Source organism: Tupaia chinensis, unplaced genomic scaffold (assembly GCF_000334495.1).
Source record: "Tupaia chinensis unplaced genomic scaffold, TupChi_1.0 Scaffold000445_1, whole genome shotgun sequence".
NCBI classification, from domain to species: domain Eukaryota; kingdom Metazoa; phylum Chordata; class Mammalia; order Scandentia; family Tupaiidae; genus Tupaia; species Tupaia belangeri.
In genome coordinates, this window is record NW_006159950.1 from 85790 (window position 1) to 90745 (window position 4956).

The window sequence follows — 4956 nt, forward strand, 5'->3', positions numbered from 1 at the left end:
GCCACAGACTCTGGGTGTGTTTTTAAAGCCACTGGGTCTGGGACATGAACCGCAGTTGGCCGTGTGCGAGTCCAGCGAAGTAACGGCCACACCATGTGCTGGCCCCCGTGGTTAGTTTTTTTTTTTTTTTTTTTTGAGAGTTTTTTGCTATAGGGCGTGTACATTCACCAGACAGAGAGAGACAGACAGAAAGTGAGAAATCACCCCCGAGGGGGCATGGCCACGCCGCAACCCCTTCTCCATTCTCCTCTCCGGATCTTGGGCATGCACGCACACGCACCTGGTATGAGTTTAAGCCACTGGGGCTGGGACTTGAACCGTGGTCGACTACATGGGTGTCCAGCGACACAGCCATTACTCCAACTGCTGGTCCCCCAAGTGGTCAGTCTTAACAGCGGCCCTCCCCCCTCAGTGTGCAGCCAGCGACTGTTCACGTGGTCAGGCCTGCAGGGCCCCAGCACGTCCGAGTCCCTGGCACACGTCTGCAGATCGGGCTGGGGAGGATCATCCCCTGTGCATAGGAGGAAGCCGAGGGACTTGCCCAAGGTCACCCAGCAAGGAGGAGCTGAGCCTGGGTCCATCCGGGCTGGGAGACAGGAGTTGGCTTAGGGATTAGTTTGGGACTTGGCCAGAGCACTGAGGGAGGCCAGAAAGTGGGGTCCTGGGCCTGGAGGCCTGGGGAGGGGTGTGTCCCGAAGGTGTGAGGTCACCACCTCTCCATGTCCCCATGAGTCCTGCTCTGGTTGAGACTGGACCCTGCACAGGGACTGCATGGCCCTGCCTCATTCGGGTGGTGTCAGGCAGGCTGCCACACTCGTCACGTTCCAAATGGCCACCAGCCCTGGCAGTCCGGCCTTCGTGCGGACATGGCACTCAGAGTCCACGTTCCGGGCCACCTGCCGTCTGCCCTTGCCTCGACCCCCCAGTGGGAGACGGGGCACTGGGTTCCTGGGGAACACTTCAGGGCCTCCAGTCCAGCCTCCTGGCCAGCCTCGCCTGATAGGACGGCTGGGCTGCAGGGGTGCAGGCAGGAGGCCGGAGCCCTAGGAGGAGGCCGGAGCCCTAGGAGGAGGCCGGCCTCAGGTGGTGGGCTTGGCTGTCGCGGGGTGCCCGTGCTTCTGGCTGTAAGGCCGGGGCTCAGCGTGACGAGGCCCTTCCGAGGCTTTGCCTGCCTGCCTGTCTCTGTGGAAGCGGGCAGAGTCCTGCGTGCCCAGGGCGCCCTGGTGCTGTGGGTCCGGGCGGTCGGCTGCGCCCCAGAGCTTCCTGTGACAGCGGCGGAGTCGACAGTGTGGTGGACGTGCTCGGCAGGTGAGCAGGCCAGGGAGGACGTGGCCCAGCCCTGCCGGGGACGAGGTCAGGCCTGAGCCCGCGTCCTCATCTGTGGGGAATGGCGATGGCTCTGGAGAAGGAAGGGGACTTGGCGGACACCGGAGTCCAAGTGGGTCAGACCGGGGTGGGGCCAGCCAGCCTGGGGCACAGGGAGAGGCCTGGCCATGAGTCCGATGCAGTGTGAGGCCTAGCCACCACAAGTCTCCGTCCCCCCTGGCCTTGACCTTACATGGGAACGTGCCACGGTGGCCCCACTGGCATGGCGAGGTTAAAGGAGCCACCGAGCACTATGCGTACTGGGCAGCCCCCAGGCGGCTCATGGCCGCACCTCCATTGTCGGCTCTGGAGGGAGAGGCGCGAGGGGGGTGATAGAGTGCCCCAGAAACCATAGCAGCCTACCGTGTGCCAGGCGTGCGTGGTCCCCGTTTCGCAGACAGGGCTGGAGCAATAAAGCTTTAGCGCGGGTTAAGAGGCCAGCAGGTGCTCTAGCGGTTAAGGCTCTGGACTTCCGTATGGTTGACTGCAGTTCAAGTCCTGGACCTGGTGACTTGAAACTCTGGCAGGGTTCATGTGAGTGTGAGGCCTAGCCACCACAAGTCTCCGTCCCCCCTGGCCTTGACCTTACATGGGAACGTGCCACGGTGGCCCCACTGGCATGGCGAGGTTAAAGGAGCCACCGAGCACTATGCGTACTGGGCAGCCCCCAGGCGGCTCATGGCCGCACCTCCATTGTCGGCTCTGGAGGGAGAGGCGCGAGGGGGGTGATAGAGTGCCCCAGAAACCATAGCAGCCTACCGTGTGCCAGGCGTGCGTGGTCCCCGTTTCGCAGACAGGGCTGGAGCAATAAAGCTTTAGCGCGGGTTAAGAGGCCAGCAGGTGCTCTAGCGGTTAAGGCTCTGGACTTCCGTATGGTTGACTGCAGTTCAAGTCCTGGACCTGGTGACTTGAAACTCTGGCAGGGTTCATGTGTGTGCATGCCCAAAATCCTGAGAGGAAATGAGCGAGGAGGGGTTGTGGCGTGGCCACCCCCATAGGGTGATCTCTCGCTCTCTCTCTCAGGTGAGCGCATAAGTCTATAGCAAATGAGTGGGTGATGGAAGACGGAGCAGAGCCTGTGGGCAGGAAGGGCATCTGCAGGGCCTGGGCCGAGAAGGAGCAGCCTGGGCTGAAGCAGAGGGGAGGAGGACTGGGAGAGGTCGGCACAGACAGGGTTCAGTTCGTAGGCCTGCCAGTGTAGACACACCTGCCCACACAGCAGAAGGGGCTGTGATCCCTCTGCCCTGCGAGGGCCGCCAAGGGCTTGCACAGCGCCTGGCCAGAGTGAGTGCTCCTTCCCACCCCGTCCCTCGCCATGCCTCAGCAACTGTGGGTGCTCGCCAGGACACACGGCACTGAGTAGCCCATGGGGCCCTGCCCACAGGAGCTTCCGCCCAGAGGGTAACGGGCTGGGACAGGCTGGGCTGGGAGCAGGCAGCGTCCTCAGCCCAGAACTGAGGCCTCACTCCCCAGCCTGGCTGCTGGGACCCAGCGAAGGTTCAGGGCTGTCCAGACCCGAGTGGGTGCAGGGTGGCATCAGACAGAGGGGCGCCAAGGCCAGCCATGAAGCTCTGCTCAGCTGAAGATCCAGCCCGTCGTCAGCAGGAGGCGGCGCTGCAGGGTCCCCAGCAGAAATGGCACCAGAGTGGGGACAGCTGGAGTGGGCCCTCAGGGAGCGTGAAAGTGTGCACAGCAGAGGCAGGAGCAGGGCCTGGGAGGCTGGCGGCCGTCCTGGGGCCCAGTCGTGGTCTGCAGGGATTCTGAGCCCAGGACCTGTGGCCCCCCGCCCTTGTACCATTTGGGTTAAGGATCCATTTTGAGAAGACGATGAGGGCCTTTTCCAGAAAAAACGCAGAGCGAACTGTAGTTAATTGCGTGAGGCTGGCAGGCCCGCCAGGTCCTCCTGGAGCCCCGCCAGGTGATGGGCAGTGAAGTGATGGGACAGCAGTTGTGCATGCTTGTGGGGCTGGCCGGGAGGGCCCGCGTGACCCGAGAGAGCCACGCAGCCGCCCTGTGAAGCGGGTGCCGTCGCGTTCCCCATTTTAGAGGAAGACACACGAGGCCTTGGGAGGCCCCGTGTCCAGTGTACTCGGAGCTAGGAGGCGGGTGGCAGGGATGGGAGGGGTCTCCGAGAAGCCCTGGACCCAGCAGAACCCAGGGGAGGGGAGGGTAGAAGCTGTGGCTTCTAGAGGCTTCCAGGAGGCTTAGTATCTGCAGGCACGACCCCTGCCACAGGGCTGCCCTGGAGCCTGCTGGGGAAGGTGGCTGCTGCCACTGTCACCACACCGTGTCCACCATGGTGGAGACAGACTCGCCCCAACTCTGCTGTGCTCTCCAGGGAGGCTCAGAGGTGGCGTCTTCCATCCCAGGAGTCCTGGGCTCTGTGAGACCGGAGTAGAGACCGATGCTGAGCTCTGGTTCAGGCCTGGCCCCGGGGGTGTCGGGAAGCACTGCGGGCAATCTCCATGCACTGGGCCTTCCTCCAGAACAGGTCTGCGTGGAGGTCAGCGTCGGAGTGCCAGGCCTTGCAGCCCGGTGGCCTCTGGGAGTGCAGCTCTGCCTCTCCCGGAAGGCAGTCAGTGCGGGGCTGGTCCTTGCCCAGGGGCTGTGGTTTCCAGCCCCCATCCAGAACCTCCTTCCTCTAGAGGGCTGTGGGCCGAGCAGGCAAGTGGAGGGGTCAGGCTGGAATCTGGGTCCCTGGCAGGCCAGCAGGGAGAGTATGTGAGCCATGCCCTTGCTGGGATCTGGGTGCAGGGAGCTTGTGAGAGGAAACGGCCAGGTCGGGTCGAAGCAGAGGGAGCAGAACTTTTAGCTGGGCCTAGGTTCACAGAAAACTGAGGTAGAGTGGGGCAGGTGGTGAGGTAAGACCTGGACTTACCCGGACCAGCAGGTGGCATAATGGTTATTACATCACGGACTCCCAGGTAGTCAACTGTGGTTGGAGTCCCGCACCTGGCGACGTAAAACTCAGGCCAGGCACATGTGCGTGCATGCCCAACATCTGGAGAGGAGACTGGAGGAAAAGGGATTGTGGTGTGGCCATCCTCCCTGGGGGTGATTTCTCACTTTCTGTCTCTCTTTCTCTGTCGCTGTGGTGAGCATATGCACCCTACAGCAAAAAGCAAACATCTCTCTTAACACACACACACACAGACCTGGGCTTTGAAGGCTGAGGTCTGAGGGGGAGGCCAGTGAACCGAGACCCACAAGGACCAGACGGGCACAGCCGTGGTCCTGCCAGAGTGCCAGTCCCACCGTCTAGTACTTCAGCAGAAGTGAAGGAGGTCCCATGTGTCACTTAAAGTGCCCTAACGGCCACATCGAACAAAGCGAAAAGAAAGAAGTGAAGTTAACTTTAATAATGTTTCTTATCTGATTCATTATATCAAAATATGATCATTTCGGGAACCAGCAGTTAGCGTAATGGCTATGTTGCTGGACTCCCATGTAGGCGACCGCGCTTCGCGTTTCGCGTCCTGGAACCGGTGGCTTAAAACTCACGCCGGGCATGTGTGCGTGCGTGCCCAAGATCCCGAGAGGAGAATGGAGGAGAAGGGATTGCGGCGTGGCCATCCCCCCTGGGAGGTGATT